This window comes from Bactrocera latifrons, unplaced genomic scaffold, assembly GCF_001853355.1.
Source record: "Bactrocera latifrons isolate USDA-ARS-PBARC rearing strain unplaced genomic scaffold, ASM185335v1 scaffold_1128, whole genome shotgun sequence".
NCBI classification, from domain to species: domain Eukaryota; kingdom Metazoa; phylum Arthropoda; class Insecta; order Diptera; family Tephritidae; genus Bactrocera; species Bactrocera latifrons.
In genome coordinates this window covers 32,314-45,390 of record NW_017534551.1, presented here as the reverse complement: position 1 = coordinate 45,390, position 13,077 = coordinate 32,314, and the positions used below count along the sequence as shown (strand labels likewise).

Below are 13,077 nucleotides of genomic sequence, written 5' to 3'. Positions count from 1 at the left end.
TAAACACCACCAACAATGTCAGCCTAGAAATCCAACGCAGGATAACTCTTGCCAACAGGTGCTACTTCGGACTGAGTAGGCAATTGCGAAGCAAAGTCCTCTCTCGACAAACAAAAACCAAACTCTATAAGTCACCCATAATTCCCGTCCTGCTGTATGGTGCAGAGGCTTGATCGATGTCAACAACGGATGAGTCGACGTTGCGAGTTTTCGAGATTTATGGTCCTTTGCGCGTATGCCACGGCGAATATCGCATTCGATGGAACCATGAGCCGTACGAGATATACGACGACATTCACATAGTTCAGCGAATTAAAAGACAGCGGCTACGCTGGCTAGGTCATGTTGTCCGGATGGACGAAAACAGTCCAGCTCTGAAAGTATTCGACGCAGTACCCGCCGGGGGAATCAGAGGAAGAGGAAGACCTCCACTCCGTTGGAAGGACCAAGTGGAGAAGGACCTGGCTTCACTTTGAATATCTAATTGGCGCCACGTAGCGAAAAGAGGAAACGACTGGCGCGCTGTTGTTAACTCGGCTATAATCGCGTAAGCGGGGTCTACGCCAATCAAGAAGAAGAAGAAACGCTCACAAATCCTCCAATATCGTATCACACCAACCACTCTCTCTCATTCAGCCAAACTTTTAGAAACCGACATATCTCTTTACGAACTCCAACTCGCCCTGTCCGCAGTAAAAGGCTAGACACCCGGCATCAACAAAATACCCTATCCCATAATTAAGCATCTCCCCAGATTACTCCTTCACCGTCTCATCAAGCATTACAACAATATCCTCAACACAGGCCACTACCCACACGCGTGGAAAACCAGCACAATAATACCCCTCTTAAAACCTGGCAAATCCCCTTGTGAAGTGAACAGCTATCGACCAATTCCCCTTCTTCCCTGCCTAGGTAAACTAATGGAGAAGATAATTGCTACCAGACTAACCTGGTACGCCCACTCAAACCAACTTATCTACCACAACCAAGTAGCCTTCAAGAAGGGACAAGGCACCACAGATGCCCTACTACACCTTGATCATTTTATCTCAAACGCGCTCTCCAGCAAAAACCATGATTCCCTCCTTTTCCTCGACTTTCAAAAAGCATTTGATCAGTCATTTTGTTCATTATAGCCTTCAATGAAATTAGCGACATCTTTAACAAGTTCCCAAACATCGAACACCAAATATACGCAGACGACGTTTTGTTGTTTTCCAAATCCAATGATCAAACATATGTCATGAGGACCTTTTCCAAAATCCTACGCCTATTATCCAAATGGTCCCTCTCCTCAGGCCCCTCAATTTGTCCCACTAAAACCAAAATTTACCTTCAATCGTGTAAATATTGTATGTACAGATAATCTTAAGTTTCTCGGTATTGTATTCGATCCCAAATATTCCTTTCAACAGAACTGTAAATACGTTAAGGAAAGACTCTATGTAAAGTTAAACATTATTAAGTACTTATTAAGCAAACGCTCGCTGATTAGTTCGGCTCTGTTGATTGTGACAAACGCCCTCATCTTATCAACCATCAACTACGGCTTAGAAATCTATGGATTACACGCTAAACAAAACTTAAAGATGATCGCTGCTCCCTACCACGCCGCAGTGCGAAGATCCTTACGCGCATTTCCAATGTCACCCATAAAAAATATTCTGGTCGAATCGGGTTTGCCGGCTCTTCACGACAACATGGAAGACAAAATATTCAGGCTCTGTTCAAGGCTCACTCTGAGCCCCAATCCTCTTGTCCGCAAAGACTTCCAATCTGCCGCCTCACGGGTGTCCACTCCTAAACAACCCTCTTCCATACACACCTCCTCCTTATTCGCAAATCAGGTTGAACTGCCGATCAAGCGGCACAATCCGCGGTACACTCATCACCTTCCCTGGGCGGCCAGCAAAACATCCTTCATTAATGACCTGGCCTCCTTGCGGAAAGATAGCACACCAAACACCGCCAAGCCAAGTTTTCCGAAACATTAACACATTATAAATCCAACGGCTGACAATTGATTTTCACGGATGGATCGAAGGCCTCACACACCTCCTATGCTGTGGTAACGGAAAATCAAGTAGTTGTCGCGTACGGCCTCCTTTTGTCATTCTGCTCTATTTTCACTGCCGAAGCAACCGCTATATTCCACGCTGTTCAATACTCTGCCAAAACCAAGGGTAAACATATAATATGCACCGATAGTATGTCATGTTTCCAAGCTATACAAAACCAAAACAAATCAGGCAGTATCATGAAAAATTTAAAAAACACACTTATTTCCCTTCCGCGCAAGATCAAAATCATGTGGATACCTGGACACCCCGGCATAAAGGGCAACACACTTGCAGATACCATCGCCAAAGATATTTCCATCASAMYAACAATCACATCCGAAGTCATCCTACCTAGCGACATATACCGACTAATTCATAGTCAGAGGCAAACAAAGTTATTACGTGAATGGGCGGATTATAATCAYCATTATTCGGACATTAACCCCAACCGAACAAAGCCTGTATACACAACATCGATAACTACCAACCACATCACCCCCTACACACGTCTCCGAATTGGGCACACCATAATTACCAACGCGCACTTATTACACGGCATTAGATCCAACACCTGGCCCTTCTGTCAAGCAACAGTCAGCGTGCAACACCTACTGGTATCCTGCCCAGAACTTGCTTCTCAAAGACTTCATCATTTCGACAACAAGGACCCTCTCCTATTGTTAATGGACGCCACAGAAGAAAATATTAGCAAAATTTACAAATTTCTAAAGGGCACAGACCTACTCCGTCGTATCTGACCCAACCAGCCAGCCGAAAGCCTCTGTTGCTAGCGGTGCGTTTGCTTTAGTTCATGTAATAATTAATTATTATGTAAGCTTTGTATAAATAAATAAATAAATAAATAAATTTCATATGAGCAATGACATATTGATTAATGCTTGTATCCGTTTATTTAATTTATTCCCAACCAATTTTTAATAATTTTTCTGTAAATTAACAATTAATTTTTAGTAAAAATGTTATTTTGAAAATGTACTTTATTTTTATAAATTAAAACAACCGTCTTAATACTCGCTGTACTAAATTTAATATTACCGAAATGAAATGCCGTGGGTATACATATGTGTAAATGAGATGTGTTTCCTCTTCGAAATTTTCTTAGAAGTGAAAACTGCGCCACCAAACTGCTGAAGTGACAGCTTATTGCTTTCAATATATGGCATACTAATTAGTATTCTATATATTGCTTTCCATAAGTAGTAGAGAGTCTCCAAACGCAACTGGCACGGCAATACGTTTAGTATAACATAAACTTTATCCTGTCGAGATGCCCCGTAAACACGATATCACAAAATAGAGCAAATTCGATATATTTTAGCGCGTATATGTGCATTAAAGCTGGAAGGAATTATTTCTCTAATAATAGAAAGGTCGTATCAACCACGATTTGTGATGGTTGTTAGTAAGAATTCGGTACAGTAATTATAACAATCTCAAAAAACGGATATTTTGAGGATTCGAATTATTTAGTTAATATAATTTGAAAAGTGTTTATTTCCGCAAGTATATTCTATAAATTGAATAACATATATGTAGGTGTGCGACACCAAAAAATTTTCTCGGCAATTTTCTAAGATGTGAGAGTTTGGAGGCAAGTGGATATTTCTTTGTGAGCAAAAAGCGGGATCAGAGCACCAAAATAATGTTTATACCGTGTGTGAGTTTTCTAATGTCAAAGGAAATATGAATATTAAAAAAAAAATTTTTTGTTGTGCTTGGTATTTGGGCGTCGTTGTTGTTTCGTTTACGGCGACTGATTTCAAAAAGTGATTGTCTAATATAAATACTATAGGCACCTGTTTTCCTTAGTTTGTTTGATAATATTTAATTTTCTTTAATTGAAAATAAGATATATGGCTTGGGATTTAAATTAGCATCCCCCCGATTTCGGGGTTATAATTAGTATATACGACCAGAGGAGGTCCTCCAGATAAAAAAAATTATAAATATGTATATACTTAGTACCGTTGACTTATGATTTTTGAGATATTGGGTAAATTTTAGAATATCATCTCCAAATTTCGGGGTTAAAATAGGTATGAACGGATAGAGGAGGTCCTCTAGATCAAGAATATATACACATATAGTTGCCGCTGACTTATGGTTTTTGAGATATTTGCATTTAAAGTTCAAATACTCAACTACTTAAAATGCGTGTTTTTCCCATTTATAATGAATTTTATAGTTATATTTTTAACTTTTATATCCGCTAACACTTCATTAAATCATTTCTAACCATTTATTTTATATTACATAGGACAAATATAACTTGTTTAACATTTAACTTTTGTTCATTCATTTTTGTTCGTACAATAACAAAAAGGTTCATTCTATCTAATATTCAGTGCTACCTTACATTCATATTTTACAGAAGAATCAAAAGAAGAAATAATAATACCCCAATACAGGAAATATAAACTGGCGGACATAATTATTCACACATCACTAGAGTTTACCACAAAAACGATTGTATCTTTTAAATAATAAAAACTAGGTTATAGTTTTGTTCTAAGGAAACCTTTATTCATATCTCTGGTATTTAAAAATAACAATAATTTAACAAATTAATATTCTATTTGAAAAAAAACCTACAAAATTTGGACATTACTTCATTTATGTGAGGGACAAAATTATTCACACTGTTTTGTTGGCTGGGATTTAGAATAGCATCCCCGGATTTCGGAGATAAAATTTGTATCATTGGAAAGGTGACGTTCTCCAGATCACGAAAATATATATATTGCCGCTGACTTATAGTTTTAAAGATATTTGCATTTAAAGTTGAAAAATTTACAACTTTTAAATTGGTAATTTGTTTATTGTGAATAACTTTTTCACTTATTTTATGCACTTTTCACTTACTAACACTTCACTATGAGGTTTCTGTATATTAATTTTTTTAATATTTGTTGTAAATAAAGCTTTATTTTAATTATTTTATTTTAGTTAAATTCTGTGCATTTGCACAATAAGATAAGGGTTGCCATGGTTATTTATTTTGAAGCGCGGCCGAAGACCGCCAGTGCAGAAGGGAGTTCTACCCGAAAGAACTTTAAACACCCCAGTGTTGGATCGACCAGGCTTATTTTTTTTTGAAGCGTGGCCGAAGGCCGCCAGTGTAGAAGGGAGTTATACGCGAAAGAACTTTGAACATTATAAAAAGTTGCAATACCGTGAAGGGTATAACTCCCTTTTTAACGCTTCATTTTCGTTAACGGGAATAATTCTAGGAACAATTGTACTGTTAGTTTTCCAACTAAGTACTGTTTATTTTTTTGCTTCGCTTTTACTTTTAAATTTGGCGAAGCAATTAGCAAGTGTGGTTAGTGATTTTTAAATATTTTATTTTTTTTAATTAAAAAGAGTTGGTAAGTGAATAGTGCATAATATAAGTGAAAAAGTTATTCACAATAAACAAATTATCAATTTAAAAGTTGTAAATTTTTTAACTTTAAACGCAAATATCTTTAAAACTATAAGTCAGCGGCAACTATATATATTTTTTTGTGATCTGGAGAACGTCACCTTTCCAGTGACACCTATTTTATCCCCGAAATCCGGGGATGCTATTCTAAATTTTACCACTTTTGTTTAACAAGAAAATTTATAATATAATAAAAAATTAATATTTGGTGGGCATACCCTTTTGYTTCAATACATCTTTAAGTCTATTTTGCATAGAGTGAACTAATTTTTTTGTCACACTTTGCTCTATATTTTGCCATTCTTGTTAAAGAACTTCCTTTAGTTGAGATTTGCTGGTAATATTTTGCTTACTCACACGCCTACCGAGTTCATCCCACAAATGTTCTATGGGATTTAGGTCTGGAGACTGGAGGAGTCGGAAGAATATGAGGCGCATTGTATATGATCCACATACGCACGTCATGAGCAGTGTGTTTGGGGTCATAGTCCTCTTGGAAATAAAAGTGATCCTCAAGGTTTAGCTTTTGCGAGCTTTCTTTTAAGTCATTCTTTAGTATATTCAAATAAACTTTTTTGTCCATTATTTCTTCAATGAATACGAGATTTCCAACACCCGCCGCTGACATACAACCCCATACCATGACCCCTCCACCCCCGTGTTTTAGTGTACTTATCGTATTATTTTTCTGAAGTTCAGTATAAGGTTTTCTCCAGACCTGTATTCTGCAAACTGACTGAAAAATATTGAATTTACTTTCATCGCTAAATAGGATGTTGCTCCAGAACTCAGATGGCTTATCTTTGTATGCTTTTGCGAAGTCCACCCTCTTTTTTTTTTATTAGCCTTGCTGACGAGAGGTTTTTTTTTCGCGCTATACGTGAACTGTAGCCAGCTCGATGAAAGGTCCTGCGTACTGTTTTAGCGTGAATATGTTCAATCTCTTCACGAACTTCTGCTGCCACCTGCGTAGAAGTAATTTTGGGATTCTTTTTAACTTTTCTTACAATTTGCCGTTCTTCAGTGTTGGTCAGCATACGGGGTCTGCCGGTATGAGCACGACTCTGAAGATCTTCTCCTTTAAAGCGCTTTATGATGCTGTAAATAGTATATCTGCTTCTATTTACAAGTTTACCAATTTCGGCAATTGATTTATTTTGTTTATGTAAATTTAAAATTATTTTTCTTTCCTCGATGGTAGTTTATTTTAATTTACGACCCTTTTTCAATATCTTCAACTCACTTGCACAAATAACAATAGCGAATGTCCTAAATTCAATGCAAAATTACAAATTTCGAGTGTAGCATTCATAGCGGTACTTCTCCAAATGCTTCCGTTAGATTTTGTTGCTAAATTTTTTAATTTAAATGGCTTGACTTTGAGTGTGAATAATTTTGTCCCCCACATAAACGAAGTAAAATGCAATTTTTGCAGATTTATTTAAAATGGAAAGTTAATTTGTAAAATTAATGTTATTTTAAATACCAGAGATATGAATAAAGATTTCCTTAGAACAAAACTATAACTTAGCTTTTATTATTTAAGAGATACAACCGTTTTTGTAGTAAACTCAGTGATGTGTGAATAATTATGTCCGCCAGTGTATAACGTATTAATTATTAGAATTCCTGCTAAATGTTCAGGAGAGCGGCTTATCTGAAACATGGACCAATTTTCACGAGAAATGTCTTAAAATTTTTGTTTTTAATTCTTTTTTGCGAATATATATGGCGTATCCTTTTAAAAAAAAAGTATTTTTTTAATGAAAAATTTCTATGTTTCGCGATGTTCAACATATACTTTCCATCATTCACTTGAACATTTTTTATAATGTTAAAAATATACTTCCAATCATTCTTTTACACATTTCTATTGATGTTTATTTTAGCAGTAACACCGTCGCACCGATAACCAAAGAGAGCCATGTATTGAAGGAGAAGTTGTTGATTACTTTTAATCGCAATTGCATAACCTGGACAGGGCAAAGTTTTTAAGATCCAGAAGGAAGCGTTGGAGACCCTATAAAGGATATATATATAAATGATCAGTATGTCGAGCTGAGTCGATTTAGCCATGTCCGTCTGTCCGTTTGTATACATACGAACTAGTTCCTCGGTTTTTAAGATAGTATTTTCAAAATTTGCAAACGAAGTTTTCTCTTCAAGAAGCTGCTTATTTGTCGGAGCTGCTGACATCGTACCACTATAACATATAGCTGCCATACAAAGGGAACGATCGGAATCATGTTCTTGTATGGAAAAGTTTCACATTTGAAAATGTATCTTTACAAAAGTTGGCCCATGTTATTTTCACAATACAACAATTGTATTACAGTGATCAAATTAATGGTATGGAAGGAGTTTGTCCTTTATATTATTGATGAATGAACTGGGGGAGCCTCCATAGAAATCGATGTTCTGGTGAAGTGAATTTACATGGTTAGCAATCCTGTTGTGAGGCCTATGGAAGACGTAGTTTTCCGGTGTCTTTGCTGTTTTAAGTTTCCGTGATTGTCTCAGCGAGAATGCCGTAGGAGCAAACTCAAAACTACTAAGAATCTCTCGGGCATCAATTAGGTTGTTAGTAACTTTGAAATTAAAAGACTAGGTCAGTGACTTGACGACGTGTAGCTAGGCTGTTGATTTTATAGCACTAACGAATATCATCAGTGAAAGGATAGACTTATAGAATTTATTTTGGACCTTCTCCAATCTGTTCATCGAGACATTAGTGTGAGGAGACCAAACTACAGTGCCATACCCACGACAGTCGGGTCTTTATCCGGCCAAGGACTGTCAACTCGGCAGAATTCTGCCGCTACAACAACAACAACAACAACAGTGCCGTACTCAAGTATGGGTAGAACCAGTTGGCGATATAGACATATCAATGTGTAGGGATTGCGAAACTCTTTACCTATTCTCGTGATTAATCCAAGAACCTTGAAAGCTCGGAGTGTGATCTTGTCTATATGCTTCGAGTTAGTGAGTTTGTTGTCTATGATGATGCCCAGGTTTTTGATGTTGGGAACTTCTTGCAGGTTGTGACCATTTAGTTTAAAACTGGTGGCAATATTGCTGTGAGAGCGCGAGTACGAGACTACCGCGCATTTATTTGCGTTAAGATAATGTTTGTTATTGGTACACCAGGCCGAGAGTTTGTCAGTATCATCTTGAATCAGCTTTACATCCAGCTCATTTTTGATGGTTCTGTAGATCTTGTCATCTGCGTAGAGCAGGTATTCTGACAGGAGATTTTTGCCAATATCTTTGACAAAGATGTTTAAAAGCACACATCCTAAGTGTATTCCAGATGTAACCATATGTTCCTCAGACAAATATCCATCAACTCTAACTTGCAGGGATCTGTTTACCAGGTAGGAATATAACCAATACAAGGCATTGCCGTCGACTCCGTAGGCTTTAAGCTTAGAAACTAAAATTCTGTGATTTACACGATCAAAGGCTTTGCTAAAGTCAGTATATATTGAGTGAACTGTGAGATCATCATTCAAAGTGTTGTGTAGGAAATTAGTGTAAGAGAAAAGATTGGACGTGGTTGGTCTGCCACCTATAAATCCGTGCTGTCTTGTCGTGATGATATCTTTAAAGGCAGCAGTAAGTTGAGTGAGGACCAACTTTTCAAATAGTTTTGCCAGCGCTGATTGAATGCATATAGGCCTGTAGTTGGAAACGTCAGTTCTCTGGCCACTTGTGAAGATTGGACTGACATACGACAATTTCCATGCGCTCGGGAAGGTTCCAAGCTGCAAAGATCTATTGAATATGTGAGTGATAGGCTCATAGAGCACAGTAGCGCAGTTTCTAAGAAAACCATTTTGGTATACCGCCCCTTCTTAGGGTTCAGCTTGAGTAATTGTTCGAGAACATCTTCACATTTGATTTCCAAATTATCGAGTTTGGTTTTTGGGCCATTAATCACTGTATTTTAGTTAATTCGATCATTATTGTTATCATCAGTTATGAAGTATGAGGCAAACAGGTTACTGATTGATTCACCAGTGGTAGCAGATTGATCGATCCATGACATTTCGGATGGAATGTTCACGCTATTGTACTTCTTATCCTTTATGAACTTCCAGAACGCATTTGTGTCCGACTGAACCATGTTCTCTATTTTGTCAACATATTTTCTGTAGCATTCAATACTTAAAGTTTTGCAATCACGCCTTAACATGCTGAAGCGAGCGTAATTTCGTTGATTATTACAGTTCTTGTACTGTGAGTGAGCCGCATTTTTGAGATTAATTCTGTTGATAAGCTCAAAAAAAAACCAATTAGGGTAATAACTGACATAGTTCTTATGTACAGGCACATATAGGGTAATGCCTTCCTTAGATTGTTATAAAATCAAGCGATTTCATTGTCGATAGTGTCTGTTTCATACATTTCTACCCAGTTAACCTGGTGATAAAAAAAACGTTGAGATTATGACAGTCGGGTTTCTTAAAGGAGTATGTAGTTGAACTCGGTGATGTAAGGTCGAAAATTAAGACTGATAGAGAGAGCCGGATGATATTTGTCCTCTTCAACAAATGGTAGGGTGTTATCAACACTAATTTCAATATTACTGTAACAGAGATCAAGAAAAGCGCTATCAGTTGCGTGTGTTGTTTACTTGAATGCAATAAAGTAAAGCTAAACCATCTTGGAGAATTCTTTCACAGTCCGCTCGGGGGGCACTACTAGGCAAATTGAACTCGCCTACAAGTAATAGTTTAGCATTTTTAAATTTGTCATTTATAAAAGAGAGCGGAGTGAGTAGATTAGTATAGGAATCAAAGTTTGAGAAAGGTGGCATGTAGACACAGCCAACAATGATATCATGGGAAGTGCCTTTTACGTTGACGAAAACGAGCTGAAGGTTATGGTGATCAATTTGAATTAGTTCCGCTTGAAGGTGGCGTTTGACTGCGATGAATACTCCACCACCTCGTTCTAGACCGGATAAAACTGGATCCCTATCGTGCCTAAAAATTGTGCAAGTGCTGTCGATTAGTTTGCCGTCGTGAATCAGTGGGTGTAACCATGAAGATTTGTTCGGAGCCCCGCGTGTTTTGATAGTACATTCGAAGAGCTTTGGGTTTCGGTGATACTTTCACTAATAGAAGATTTAAAGTTTTCAAGATTGTCAAAATTTTTCAAATTGTTTATTTAGGACTTTTTCAAGTCTATCAACATTGTCATTCTCACTTTCATCCTCCGAGTCATCAGAATATCTTACACCAACCTCCAAATCATTGCATTCCAGACACCTCCATAATATACGTTTTACCTTGATTTTTGTTGCTACTATATCTGAGAGCATCTCAATCCTCTGGTGTTTTCAGAACAGCTACCACACGTGTTGTTTACAATTGGCTTTTTAGGTGGCATAACAATAATATGAAGAAATTTTCAGATCGCTATAGCATGTAGCTGCTATACAAACTGCTCGATCGGAATCTAGTGCTTGTATAGAAAACTTACATTTGACAAGATATATTCACGAAATTTGACATGGATTACTGCTTAAGGTAATAATGTAATCTCCGAAAAAAATGTTCAGATCGGATTACTATAGCAACTAAATTCCCACGATAGCCGGTTCTACGCACCGGAATTTATCCGGCCTAGGGCTATCAGCGATCTAACACCGTTTGGGGGCGCACAGTCTGTTCCGTGTGACAGACCGTTATATGTCGGAACGTCACATCAGTTAAGTGCAATTCCTGCACTGGCATCCCAGCTGGACGAATAGCGGAAATCCGCCCCAACTTCCCAGCCGWAGCAGCCGTTTTAGCTAATGAGCGCGACACCTTACGCCATGCCGATCCSGGGGATCCCCGAATAAGGGATCTCAATTTGGAGATTCGGCGTATGGTAAACCATCATAAGCGGATGAAATGGAGAGAGTACCTGAAGTCCTGCAACCTCTCCACCGGTGTGAGTAAGCTGTGGGCTACTGTCAATGCTTTGTCTAACCCGAAGAGGCATGACGACCGAGTTGAAGTTCAATTCAATGGTCACGCCTCTTCGGACCCGAAGAAGTGCGCGAGCTATTTTAGCCGGCACTTTACACCGCACCCTTCGGTAGACAAAGCAAAACGATGTGTTAACCGACGGCTGCGCAAAATGTCAAACGACGGCGCGCCACTTACTTTCACCGATGAGGAGGTTCAGGGTATCATCAACAAAGCAAAGTCTTCGAAATCCATTGGCCCTGATGGAATCAACATACTTATGCTACAGCATCTAGGCTCGACGGGAGTAAGATATCTCACCAAGGTCCTCAACCTGTCGCTGACCACTCTTCAAATACCCGATGTGTGGAAAGTCGGAAGAGTGGTCCCACTACTCAAACCTGGGAAACCCGCCAACAAAGGGGAATCTTATCGACCGATAACTCTCCTCTCTCCGGTAGTGAAGACACTTGAGGCCTTGTTACTCCCGACCTTCACTCACCACCGGAGCCGAACCAGCCACCAGCATGGATTTCGAAAAGTGCGCAGCACCACCACAGCACTAAGCGTCATAAACGCTCAGATAGTTCGTGGCCATAACCAGTAACCACCCTGTAAGACAACGATCCTCGTAGCGTTGGACTTGTCAAAAACTTTTGACACAGTCAATCACACAACGTTACTGCAGGACATTGCGAAAACCACGCTTCCTCCAGSGCTCAAGAGGTGGACCATGAACTATCTGAACGGTCGTCAGTCATCTGTACTTTTTCGAGGTAAAACATCTTAACTGAGAACAATTAAACAGAGGGTGTCCTCTCCCCGTTTCTGCACATCTCGAAGCTCTCACAGCCATCAGAAGGAGTTTCCTTAACCTCGTACGCTGACGAATGCACAACAATTACCTCACCGGCCTTTCTCGTTTCCTCGCTGCACGGAACCTCCAACTTTCCCCCACCAAATCCACAGCGACCATATTCACGAACTGGACGAAGGAGTATAGACTGGAACTTAATATTGCAATCGACGGCGTCAAAATTCCGACTGTCAATAACCCTATGATTTTAGGTGTCACCTTCGACAGTCTATGCTCCTTCTCTCCCCATACGACCGCGATTATCGCCAAAGTACAGGGGAAAGTAATGGGGAAAAGACAAAGAAACGTTATTGGCATCATACAAGGCCGGTTCTCAATTACGCCGCACCAATATGGTCGCTGGATGCAGTGGTACGCAGATGAGGAAACTACAGACCTGCCATAATACTACATTCCGTACCTCGACAGCATGCCACCTACATAGTGAGACGCTCATGCTCCCAGTTAAGGAGCATAATGAACTCTCCAGGCAGTTCCTGCTGGGATGTTTTCGTAAAAATCACTCTTGCAGCCACTTGCATGGAGCGGAACTGCTCGGAATTCCCACGACAGCCGGTTCTACGTACCGGAATTGACTCGGATTTCATTCGACCATGGGCTGTCATTTCGGCGATCTAACCCCGTTYGGATCGGTGAATATTAATCTGTGTGTGTCGTCACTGGAGCAACGCCTTGCAGCAGGGTTGCTCCTCATCCTCCTGACTCGTGCTGGCATTGAGTCCAACCCGG

At 39.1% G+C, this 13,077-nt stretch overlaps 1 protein-coding gene across 1 annotated transcript in view; it reads left to right on the top strand.

The window, feature by feature from the left end:
• Positions 1–3,398: 3,398 nt before the first annotated feature.
• LOC108974822 (protein BCL9 homolog) overlaps positions 3,399–13,077 on the top strand; it is a gene marked incomplete in the record, with an annotated part of 34,906 nt that continues 25,227 nt past the window's right edge. The window contains 1 exon segment of the mRNA XM_018942887.1: positions 3,399–3,741.